Raw genomic sequence first — 13,654 nt, 5'->3', positions numbered from 1 at the left:
ATGATAAAATGAGCCAGCCTGAGACATCCGCAGCTGCTGCCGACGATTTAGTGCCAAAACGAAGAAGCACCTCAAAGATATGGCAGTTTTTTGGATTTAAAAGAGATGACCACATGCAGACTGAAGTTATATGTAAAACATGTAAATCTCGTGTAGCAACGAAAACGGGAAACACTTCAAATCTGTTCAGTCACCTCAAAGCAAAGCACAACGATTTGTATCAGCAATGCTCGGCAGAAAAATCTTCAAGCTCAGGTGAATCAACCCTCGTTCACCAACCCAAGCAACAATCCATATCATCAAGCTTCGAAAGCATAACACCATATCCTGTAAGTTCCCGCCGTCATAGTGAGATAACCAAGGCCATTACACGCTATCTGGCAAAGGATATGGTTCCGATCGCCACAGTCGGGAAACCAGGGTTTTTCTTGGCAAAAACAAAACAAAAAGAGAGCAAAGTAGTAACTCCACTGTTTCTCAAGTGTTTTTGTTTACTTGAATGTTCATGTTTTCAGGTTGATGTAGGCCGAACTATATAGTGGAGCAAAGTATTAGTGATATTTTTATTTTCTGTTTGTTTACATTGTTAAAATGTAATTGTAACATTTAAATGTAATGTTAAAATGTAATTTGTGTTAATGCAACATAAAAAAACTGCTGTTGTTCACTTTCAAAAGTTGTAGTGATTTATTTCCCCTAAATAATTTGAAATTTTGGTTATATGATTTCTCTTAATACAATTTTAATTGATTTTAGAAAAATAAATATCGTATCGCATATCGAATATCGCATTATTTAGCAAGATATCGCATATCGCATTTTTCTTCAATATCGCACAGCCCTAATATATATATATATATATATATATATATATATATATATATGCGTGTATATATGTTATGTTTTAATATGTTAACACATGTTAAAATATGTTAAGCAATCTTCAACTTTTTTTTACAAGTTGTTCTTCAACAATTTTAAGTCACTTTAATGTAATTAAAGTTAAAATTACTTAAACATCCAAATAGATTGTACTTAAAAAACATTAAAGCTACACTGTGTAATTTTTTTAAAAACATTTTTTTAGTCTTAGCAAAAACCACTTTGTTCTTTCAAAATTAAATGTCCTCATTAATGTATAATTACTTCTACCAACTAATAAAGTATTGAGAAAATGGAGAAGCCATGTGTGAAAAACTAAGTACACCCTTACTGCTTCCATACACTCTAAAACATGCTTGGTTGTTTTAACCCAAATGTAACCCAATGGTTGGGTTTGTCCATATTTGACCCAAATTTGGGTTAAAACAACCCTGCATTTTTTTATAGTGTAGGAATTAAAATGGTAAGTAGCAGCCAGACGTTGCTAATCAAATTATCTTGATTAAATTATCATCAGCAAGCGTGAACAGCTCTATGGGGCCGTTAATACATTTTCAACTAAAATGTAAAACTTTTTATGGGTTTTGGCCGTTCATACACGACAATGGGATTTTGGGGGTTTCAAGTGCAAGTTTGATCATGTCTGTATAATCTAAAAACGTACATACAAAAACAGAAAATACAACCAATTTCCAATCACCTCTCACCAGCAATATCAGCCTGTTAAAGGCCTAATAAATCAATGTGACCCGAAATCCAACAAAATATACTAAAACTTGACTCAAGGTCTACTAAAGTGAAAAGGCAAAGCCAATGGACTTTAGTGGTGTCAACAATAATCGATTCGGCGATGCATCGCAATGCGGGATATGCACGATTCAGCATCGATGCGGCAAAGTGCCATAATCGATTATGTCACTGTTTATTTTCTGGCCTTGAGTTGGACAATAAAGTTGTGAAGTTTAATTACTTCCGTGGGCATAACAACAACAATCAAGACGGCTGAGGCGGAGGGAGATGACCGCGATAGACGGGTAATTAAAAACGCACCCAAAGCTTGGAAAAGCGGACATCTGGGCACATTTCGATTCTACGAAGTTAATGGGAAACTTAACAAGACGAGGCTGAACACAGGAGCGCAGCTTCGCGGCTGAGACACGAATAGACTTATTAACTTAAAGCTTTACTCTTAAACACAAAAGGCACGTCCATTTTAATAAAAAAATGATATTTATTAAACAAACCAGATCAAGAGCAAAAACGAAATAAAGTGAATAACTGAAAAATAAAGCATAGGCTCAAAACTAATACAAACAGTGGCACTGCGCGAGTGCGCGCATTGGGCTCCAATAATATGTTCCCGTCTTCTAAAAAAAAAATGCTGCCGATGTCTTTGTTGACATGGTAGAAGAGGACTGACTATGAATTAAACGGTCTCTCAATTAAATAAATAATATTCAGCAAACCTTATAGTAGCCTACTTTCTTCAATCTGACTGTCTCTCTTCTCCAGTGGGTTGGGATAATCCAAAAGAAGTGAAAACAAGGGGGGTGTTCTGAAGACAGACTGTTACCTGTGAAACAGGGGTGCTCTGAAAACACCCCCATTAGCAATTAGTGCTTTCCACCTGATGAAATGAACGCGCAAAATGAATGAAATGAATGCGGCAAAACTGATGAAATGAACGCGCAAAACTGATGAAGTGAACGCGCAAAACGAATGAAATGAACGCGGCAAAACTGATGAAATGAACGCGGCAAAAAATCGACCAATCAGAATTTTGGTCAAGCCAGAACGTATCGACCAACAATCAACTAATCGATTGGGAGATTACAGCCCTAGAAAGCAGTGATTTATGTTTTCTTTTTCAGGTTTGAAAATGCCATATACAATACCCTGTACCATTCAATTTTATTTTGTTTAATGACATTTATGTCAAAGATACAGCAGTGATCATGGTAGTGATAAGACACACATATAGCAGCCAATAAAATCTGTTGTTCAATATATGACTGCTTGTATTGCCTCATGACTGATGAAAAATTTGCCTTGTTGTGTGCAGTAGAATTTTGATGCATCGCAATGCATCGTAGAATCGAATTGAATCGAATCGTTACCTGGTGAATCGTAATCGAATCGAATTGTGAGGGCAGTGCCAATGCACACCCCTAATGGACTTTATGCACAGATGCACTTCCTGAACTTTAGCCAGCTCCTTTGTTTCCTGTCTGCCATTATTGGACAAACTGATTAATTCCAGGTGTGCCTGACCAACAACAATAATCAGACACACCTTTATTATTATTAATGGTGCTTGCGTAGCAAGGCATCATTATTGTTATCCGTCATACTTATTAATGGTGCTTGCCTATAGGCAAAGCAACATTAGTGTTATCTTGCATACTTATTATTCTTCCACACAAAAGTTCGGCGCGTAACTCGCCCCGCACCGTTTGTCACAGACCCCTGAGTGAGGTGTCAAAACGACCGGCTCATTGAGGAGAGGTGTGCTATATCTTTTCTAAGCGATCGGGTGTACGATGTTCGCACAGCGGACGAAAAAGCGGCCCAAAAAGTCCCATTGACTTAACATTGCGGAATTTTCAGAAATTCAAATCCCAACTGTCATTTTTCACACACACAGACACAAAGGGCCTGACACCCCTGCATGTCTCCCCCTCTCTCTCCCTCAGAGGATTTATATTATCAAGCAGCCAATAAGTAATGGCCTAAAATCTTCATAGCCACACCATAGCAACCAGTTACAGCACCCTAGCAACCATAGGCTATAGGCACGAGGCCGCAGGCCTCGTGCACTCATTATAATGCAGTCGTTTAATAGAGATTTTAAATACTCTATAAAAACTCACTCATAGGCATGAGGCCGCAGGCCTCGTGCCTAACCTTAGCCCTAACCCCATAGTAACCACCCAGAACACCCTAGCAACTGCCTAGCAACCACCCAGAACACCCTAGAAACCACATAGCAACCACCCAGAACAGCCTAGCAACTGCCTAGCAACCACCTAGAATGGCCTAAAATCTTCATAGCCACACCATAGCAACCAGTTACAGCACCCTAGCAACCATAAGCTATAGGCACGAGGCCGCAGGCCTCGTGCACTCATTATAATGCAGTCGTTTAATAGAGATTTTAAATACTCTATAAAAACTCACTCATAGGCACGAGGCCGCAGGCCTCGTGCACTCATTATAATGCACTCGTTTAATAAAGATTTGCGGCCTCGTGCACTCATTATAATGCACTCGTTTAATAGAGATTTTAAACACCCATAACACCCTAGCAACCACCCAAAATACCTCAGAACTCCCTAGCAACACCATAGCAACCACTCAAAATACCTCAGAACTCCCTAGCAACACCATAGCAACCACACATAACACTCTAGCAACCACCCAAAATACCCTAGAAATCCCTAGCAACCACCCAAAATGCCTCAGAACACCCTAGCAACTGCCTAGCAACCACCCAGAACACCATAGCAACCACCTAGCAACCACCCAGAACACCCTAGCAACCACCTAGCAACCACCCAGAACACCCTAGCAACTGCCTAGCAACCACCCAGAACACCCTAGCAACCGCCTAGCAACCACCCAGAACACCCTAGCAACTGCCTAGCAACCACCTAGAACACCCTAGCAACTGCCTAGCAACCACCCAAAACACCCTAGTAACCACCCAGAACACCCTAGCAACCACCCGAACAACATGAATAAGCCATATCTCAGCAGCAGAACATCGTACAGATATGGTTGTTGGCTCGTATGCAATCATGTACCACACTCTAGCAACCGTGTCGTGTTTTTTGCCACTGCAAGCACCATTCACATTTTCTTCTGGAAATGTACGTTCTAGTTAATGGTGCTTGCCTATAGGCAAAGCAACATTAGTGTTATTGCTCATACTTATTATTATTCTTTTTTTTATTCCGCCGCTTTTTTGACGCGCTACTCCTCCCGCAGTTTTTGTCACAGACCCCTGAATGAGGTGTCAAAACGTGCGGCCTATTCGGGAATGGTGTGCTATGACTTTTATAAGCGATCGGGGGTGCGGTGGTCGCCCCAGGGGCGAAAAAGTTGACGAAAAAACGCATAGACTTAACATTACGTCAAACTTTGACGAGTCATAGCTCAGAGTTGGGATTTCGTAGAAATGTGAAATTTACCACATTTGGAGAGGCTGGCAGGCTCTGTAAGAACATACCTCACAATGGGGTAAAAGTTGCACCCCTGGGGGGCAGGAGCGCCCCAAACTTTTCCTATTGACTTAACATGGTGTAGGACGTCCCATGAAATGGAGAGAGAGAGAGAGTAAGCGATTTTGTATTGAACATAACTCTGGATCACAGTGTCATAGAGACAAGGGGGCGGGCTCATTTTACTCAGACGACCAATCAGTCTCTCCGGATCATTGTGAAGCTATCAGGCCACGCCCCTAGCAACCATTTAGAGCACCTTAGCAACAAGTTCCATAGACTTCCATTGAAAGAGATCAAATGGATATCTCTGGATAGAAGAGTCATAGAAACATGAGGGTGGTCTCGTTTGACTCGGGGCAGCAAACAGCCAATCATGAATCACATCAACACTTCCTAGCCCCTCCCTAGCAACCATTGTCTAGCACCTTAGCAACCAAAATTCACAGACTCATAGCTCAGAGCAAGGATGTCGCAGAAACGTGTAATTTGGCACATTTAAAGAGACTGGCAGGCTCTGTAAGAACATAGCACACAATGGGGTAAAAGTTGCACCCCTGGGGGGCAGGAGGGGCCCAAAGTTGCCCCAATGAAGTACTATGGTGTAGGACAGCCCATGAAATGGGCTGTCCTACACCATAGTAAGCGATATTCTATTGAACATAACTCTGGATCACATTTGAAGAGGCTGGTAGGCTCTGTAACAACATAGCACACAATGGGGTAAAAGTTGCACCCCTGGGGGGCAGGAGGGGCCCAAAGTTGCCCCAATAAAGTACTATGGTGTAGGACAGCCCATGAAATGGGCTGTCCTACACCATAGTAAGCGATATTCTATTGAACATAACTCTGGATCACATTTGAAGAGGCTGTTAGGCTCTGTAACAACATACCACACAATGGGGTAAAAGTTGCACCCCTGGGGGGCAGGAGGGGCCCAAAGTTGCCCCAATGAAGTACTATGGTGTAGGACAGCCCATGAAATGGGCTGTCCTACACCATAGTAAGCGATATTCTATTGAACATAACTCTGGATCACATTTGAAGAGGCTGGTAGGCTCTGTAACAACATACCACACAATGGGGTAAAAGTTGCACCCCTGGGGGGCAGGACCGGCCCAAAGTTGGCCCATTGACTTACTATGGTGTAGGACAGCCCATGAAATGGGCTGTCCTACACCATAGAAACCGCATTTGTATTGAACATAACTCTGGATCACAGTGTCATAGAGACAAGGGGGCGGGCTCATTTTACTCAGACGACCAATCAGTCTCTCAGGATCATTGTGAAGCTTTCAAGCCACGCCCTAGCAACCATTTAGAGCTCCTTAGCAACAAGCTCCATAGACTTCCATTGAAAGACATCAAAGGGATATCTCAGGATATAAGTGTCATAGAAACATGAGGGTGGGCTCGTTTGACTCGGGGCAGCAAACAGCCAATCCCCAATCACCTCAACACATCCTAGCCCCTCCCTAGCAACCATTGTAGAGCACCTTAGCAACCAAAATCCAGAGAGGGATATCTTCCATTCTGAATGTCACAGAGACGTGGGAGTTGGTTTATATAATTCATACTGACAAGCAGCCTTTGGAGTTTCAAGATTGGCAGCTGCCAAGCCACTCCCTAGCAACAAAAGAGAGTACCCTAGCAACCATTTTGCAAGACCTATATCTCTGCATCAAAACATCGTATAGAGATGGGGGTTGGTTTATACATTCACACTGACTTTGGAGCTTCATGATTGGCAGCTGCCAAGCCACTCCCTAGCAACCAAACAGATTACCCTAGCAACCGTTTTGCAAGACGTATATCTCTGCATCAGAACATCGTATAGAGAAGGGGGTTGGCTCTTTTGACTCATGCTAGCAAACAGGACTTGCTACATGCTACACATGCTAGCAGTGAATAGCTACATGCTAATATTGATTAGCTAAGTGCTAAATCATGCCAATAAAATGCTACAAACTCCATAGTAACCATCTGTGACAACTACCAACCACCTAGTAAAACCATAGCAACTACCCAGAATACCCTAGCAACTGCCTAGCAACGCCCTAGCAACTACCCAGAACACCCTAGCAACTGCGTAGCAACACCCTAGCAACCACCCAGAATACCCTAGCAACCGCCTAGCGACCACCCAGAACACCCTAGCAACCGCGTAGCAACCGCCTAGCAACCACCCAGAACTCCCTAGCAACCGCCTGGTAACCACCCAGAACACCCTAGCAACCGCCTAGCAACCACCCAGAACACCCTAGCAACTGCCTAGCAACCACCCAGAACTCCCTAGCAACCACCCATAACACCCTAGCAACCGCCTAGCAACCACCCAGAACACCCTAGCAACCACCCAGAACACCCTAGCAACCACTCAGAACACCCTAGCAACCGCCTAGCAACACCCTAGCAACCACATAGCAACCACCCAGAACACCCTAGCAACCAACTAGCAACCACCCAGAAAACCCTAGCAACCGCCTAGCAACCACCCAGAAAACCCTAGCAACCGGGTCGTGTTTTTTGCCACTGCAAGCACCATTCACATTTTCTTCTGGAAATGTACGTTCTAGTTATTCTTCTTCTTCTTCCACTTTTTTTTCGTCTCGCTACTCCTCCCGCAGTTTTTGTCACAGACCCATGAATGAGGTGTCAAAACGTGCGGCCTATTTGGGAATGGTGTGCTATGACTTTTATAAGCGATCCGGCGTACGATGTTCGCCCAACGGGCGAAATAGCAGCGAAAAAAAACGCATTGACTTACATTGAAAAAAACGTAAAACGCCTCATAGCTCAGAGCGAGGATTTCGTAGAAATGTGAAATTTACGACATTTGTAGAGGCTGGCAGGCTCTTTAAGAATATACCTCACAATGGGGTAAAAGTTGCACCCCTGGGGGGCAGGAGCGGCCCAAAGTTTTCCCATTCATTGTCTATGGCATAGGACGGCCCATGAAATGGGCCGTCCTACACCATAGTAAGCGATTTTGTATTGAACATAACTCTGGATCACAGTGTCATAGAGACAAGGGGGCGGGCTCATTTTACTCAGACGACCAATCAGTCTCTCAGGATCATTGTGAAGCTATCAGGCCACGCCTCTAGCAACCATTTAGAGCACCTTAGCAACAAGTTCCATAGACTTCCATTGAAAGAGATCAAATGGATATCTCTGGATAGAAGAGTCATAGAAACATGAGGGTAGGCTCGTTTGACTCGGGGCAGCAAACAGCCAATCGTGAATCACATCAACACTTCCTAGCCCCTCCCTAGCAACCATTGTCGAGCACCTTAGCAACCAAAATTCACAGACTCATAGCTCAGAGCAAGGATGTCGCAGAAACGTGTAATTTGGCACATTTAAAGAGACTGGCAGGCTCTGTAAGAACATACCACACAATGGGGTAAAAGTTGCACCCCTGGGGGGCAGGAGGGGCCCAAAGTTGCCCCAATGAAGTACTATGGTGTAGGACAGCCCATGAAATGGGCTGTCCTACACCATAGTAAGCGATATTCTATTGAACATAACTCTGGATCACATTTGAAGAGGCTGGTAGGCTCTGCAACAACATACCACACAATGGGGTAAAAGTTGCACCCCTGGGGGGCAGGAGGGGCCCAAAGTTGCCCCATTCACGTACTATGGTGTAGGACAGCCCATGAAATGGGCTGTCCTACACCATAGAAACCGCATTTGTATTGAACATAACTCTGGATCACAGTGTCATAGAGACAAGGGGGCGGGCTCATTTTACTCAGACGACCAATCAGTCTCGCAGGATCATTGTGAAGCTTTCAAGCCACGCCCTAGCAACCATTTAGAGCTCCTTAGCAACAAGCTCCATAGACTTCCATTGAAAGACATCAAAGGGATATCTCAGGATAGAAGTGTCATAGAAACATGAGGGTGGGCTCGTTTGACTCGGGGCAGCAAACAGCCAATCCTGAATAGCCTCAACACTTCCTAGCCCCTCCCTAGCAACCATTGTTGAGCCCCTTAGCAACCAAAATCCAGACAGGGATATCTTCCATTCTGAATGTCACAGAGGCATGGGAGTTGGTTTATATCATTCATACTGACAAGCAGCCGTTGGAGTTTTTTATGATTGGCAGCTGCCAAGCCACTCCCTAGCAACAAAACAGAGTACCCTAGCAACCATTTTGCAAGACCTATATCTCTGCATCAAAACATCGTATAGAGATGGGGGTTGGTTTATACATTCACACTGACTTCGGAGCTTCATGATAGGCAGCTGCCAAGCCACTCCCTAGCAACCAAACAGATTACCCTAGCAACCGTTTTGCAAGGCGTATATCTCTGCATCAGAACATCGTATAGAGATGGGGGTTGGCTCTTTTGACTCATGCTAGCAAACAGGACTTGCTACATGCTACACATGCTAGCAGTGAATAGCTACATGCTAATTTTGATTAGCTAAGTGCTAAATCATGCCAAGAAAATGCTACAAACACCATAGTAACCATCTGTGACAACTACCAACCACCTAGTAACACCATAGCAACTACCCAGAATACCCTAGCAACTGCCTAGCAACACCCTAGCGACCACAAAAAATACCCTAGCAACTGCCTAGCAATGCCCTAGCAACCACCCAGAACACCCTAGCAACTGCCTAGCAACACCCTAGCAACCACCCAGAATACCCTAGCAACCACCTAGCAACCACCCAGAACACCCTAGCAACCGCCTAGCAACCACCCAGAACACCCTAGCAACCACCTAGCAACCACCTAGCAACCACCCAGAACACCCTAGCAACCACCTAGCAACCGCCTAGCAACCACCCAGAACACCCTAGCAACCACCTAGCAACCACCCAGAACTCCCTAGCAACCGCCTAACAACCACCCAGAACACCCTAGCAACCGCCTAGCAACTGCCCAGCAACCACCCATAACACCCTAGCAACTGCCTAGCAACCATCCAGAACACCCTAGCAACTGCCTAGCAACCATCCAGAACACCCTAGCAACCACCCGGACAACATGAATAAGCCATATCTCAGCAGCAGAACATCGTACAGACATGGTTGTTGGCTCGTATGCAATCATGTACCACACTCTAGCAACCGAGTGGTGAGTTTTGCCACTGCAAGCACCATTCACATTTTCTTCTGGAAATGTACGTTCTAGTTATTATTCTTATTCCGCCGCTTTTTTGACGCGCTACTCCTCCCGCAGCTTTTGTCACAGACCCCTGAATGAGGTGTCAAAACGTGCGGCCTATTCGGGAATGGTGTGCTATGACTTTTATAAGCGATCGGGGGTGCGGTGGTCGCCCCAGGGGCGAAAAAGTCGACGAAAAAACGCATAGACTTAACATTACGTCAAACTTTGACGAGTCATAGCTCAGAGTTGGGATTTCGTAGAAATGTGAAATTTACCACATTTGGAGAGGCTGGCAGGCTCTGTAAGAACATACCTTACAATGGGGTAAAAGTTGCACCCCTGGGGGGCAGGAGCGGCCCAAACTTTTCCTATTGACTTAACATGGTGTAGGACGTCCCATTAAATGGAGAGAGAGAGAGAGAAAGCGATTTTGTATTGAACATAACTCTGGATCACAGTGTCATAGAGACAAGGGGGCGGGCTCATTTTACTCAGACGACCAATCAGTCTCTCAGGATCATTGTGAAGCTTTCAAGCCACGCCCTAGCAACTATTTAGAGTTCCTTAGCAACAAGCTCCATAGACTTCCATTCAAAGACATCAAAGGGATATCTCAGGATATAAGTGTCATAGAAACATGAGGGTGGGCTCGTTTGACTCGGGACAGCAAACAGCCAATCCCCAATCACCTCAACACTTCCTAGCCCCTCCCTAGCAACCATTGTCGAGCACCTTAGCAACCAAAATCCAGACAGGGATATCTTCCATTCTGAATGTCACAGAGGCATGGGAGTTGGTTTATATCATTCATACTGACAAGTAGCCTTTGGAGTTTCATGATTGGCAGCTGCGGAGCCACTCCCTAGCAACAAAACAGAGTACCCTAGCAACCATTTTGCAAGACCTATATCTCTGCATCAAAACATCGTATAGAGATGGGGGTTGGTTTATACATTCACACTGACTTTGGAGCTTCATGATTGGCAGCTGCTAAGCCACTCCCTAGCAACCAAACAGATTACCCTAGCAACCGTTTTGCAAGGCGTATATCTCTGCATCAGAACATCGTATAGAGATGGGGGTTGGCTAATTTGACTCATGCTAGCAAACAGGACTTGCTACATGCTACACATGCTAGCAGTGAATAGCTACATGCTAATTTTGATTAGCTAAGTGCTAAATCATGCCAAGAAAATGCTACAAACACCATAGTAACCATCTATGACAACTACCAACCACCTAGTAACACCATAGCAACTACCCAGAATACCCTAGCAACTGCCTAGCAACGACCTAGCAACCACCCAGAACACCCTAGCAACTGCCTAGCAACCGCCTAGCAACCACCCAGAACACCCTAGCAACCGCCTAGCAACCACCCAGAACACCCTAGCAACCGCCTAGCAACCACCCAGAACACCCTAGCAACCGCCTAGCAACCACCCAGAACACCCTAGCAACCGCCTAGCAACCACCCAATACACCCTAGCAACCGCCTAGCAACCACTCAGAACACCCTAGCCACCGCCTAGCAACCACCTAGCAACCACCCAGAACACCCTAGCAACCGCCTAGCAACCACCCAGAACACCCTAGCAACCGCCTAGCAACCACCTAGCAACCGCCTAGCAACCACCCAGAACACCCTAGCAACCGCCTAGCAACACCCTAGCAACCACCCAGAACACCCTAGCAACTGCCTAGCAACCACCCAGAACACCCTAGCAACCACCCAGAACAACCTAGCAACCACCCGAACAACATGAATAAGCCATATCTCAGCAGCAGAACATCGTACAGACATGGTTGTTGGCTCGTATGCAATCATGTACCACACTCTAGCAACCGAGTGTCGAGTTTTGCCACTGCAAGCACCATTCACATTTTCTTCTGGAAATGTACGTTCTAGTTATTATTATTATTGTGCTGTGTGATAAAGAGGAGTGGACCAACATTCCACAGCAGGCCACAATCAACAACCTGATCAACTCTATGCGAAGGAGATGTGTTGCACTGCGTGAGGCAAATGGTGGTCACACCAGGGGGGTTTTCGGACCCCCCCAATACAGTAAAACTGTACATTTATAGAGTGGCCTTTTATTGTGGCCAGCCTAAGGCACACTTGTGCAATAATCATGCTGTCTAATCAGCATCTTGATATGCACCTGAGGTGGATGGATTATCTCGACAAAGGAGAAGTGCTCACTAACACAGATTTAGACAGATTTGTGAACAATATTTGAGAGAAATAGGCCTTTTGTGTACATAGAAAAAGTCTTAGATCTTTGAGTTCAGCTCATGAAAAACTGGGGCAGTAGACGCAGTCTCGTGAGTACCCCCGACCTTCGATGGGGGTATGTGGCGAGCAGGACGAGGCCGAGGGCCGGCGCGAGGCCGGTGGCGTGATTGATAATGAGCAACACCTGCGCGATGCATGTAACTCTCTTGTAACTCTCACGGAGGAGCGCGAAGCATAAAGGAGGAGCGACGACGGCGAAGATCGAGAGAGGAACAGGCCTGATTTTATGTTGTGTTTAGTTTCTGTTTTGTGTGGCCAGCAGTCGTCCGCGGGGGGCTGCTCGCTTATACTTTCATTTTTGTATTTGTTTATTTTGTTATTCAAATCTTTGTAAATTATTAAATATTTGCCGGTTCCTTCCTTCCATAACATCGAACTTTGCTACAATGTATATATTGGCATAAGAACAGAACATCATGCTGACAATCATAAACAAAAGCACGTGGTGTCACAGGCGGTGGTCTTCAGAGTGCACCTGAAAAGACGACAATAATGGACGACACTCGTCTCATCGTGAAGGTTGAGAAGCATAGTTATTTATGATCCACATAATGTGCTTTAGAAAGACTTGCAGGCAAAGGAAAAGGCATGGGGATGAAGTTGCAGTGGCTCTTGGTGCCGATGGTAAGTAATTTAAAAGTGTTTTTGACAACCTTTCCCTGGCCCACGAGCGAACAACTCAACTCAATATAGAAAGGTAAATATAATAGACAGATTAATATAGCACACATAAATCATATATATAATCATCACATAAAGTCTATAGGCTACTGACATCTATGATTTTGTTGAATTTTTCACCTTTTTTTTAGAATTTGTCTCTATTAAGAACTTGTTTGTCATTACAGACATTTATTAATTAACTTTAAGATGTTTATGATAGGTAATGGTTGTAAATTAGATATGTATCAGATAGTTCAACAATCTAAATGATTTCTTAAAGTTTTTCTCTTTTGCAGAACGTAATAAATATGTAATAAATACAGATAATATATAATAATAAATATAATTCAGGTATCAATTACCTATCAATATGTATTCATTTAAAAAAATATATACAAAATCTGTCAAAGTACTTAGTTGACCACAACCTCAAAAGCCTGTAGTAGCCTACACAAGCC

The sequence above is a fragment of the Phoxinus phoxinus genome (genome assembly GCF_949152265.1).
Source record: "Phoxinus phoxinus genome assembly, chromosome: 15".
In the NCBI taxonomy this organism is placed as follows: Eukaryota; Metazoa; Chordata; class Actinopteri; order Cypriniformes; family Leuciscidae; genus Phoxinus; species Phoxinus phoxinus.
The sequence above is the reverse complement of the archived record's forward strand: the minus strand, read 5'-3'. Positions refer to the sequence as shown.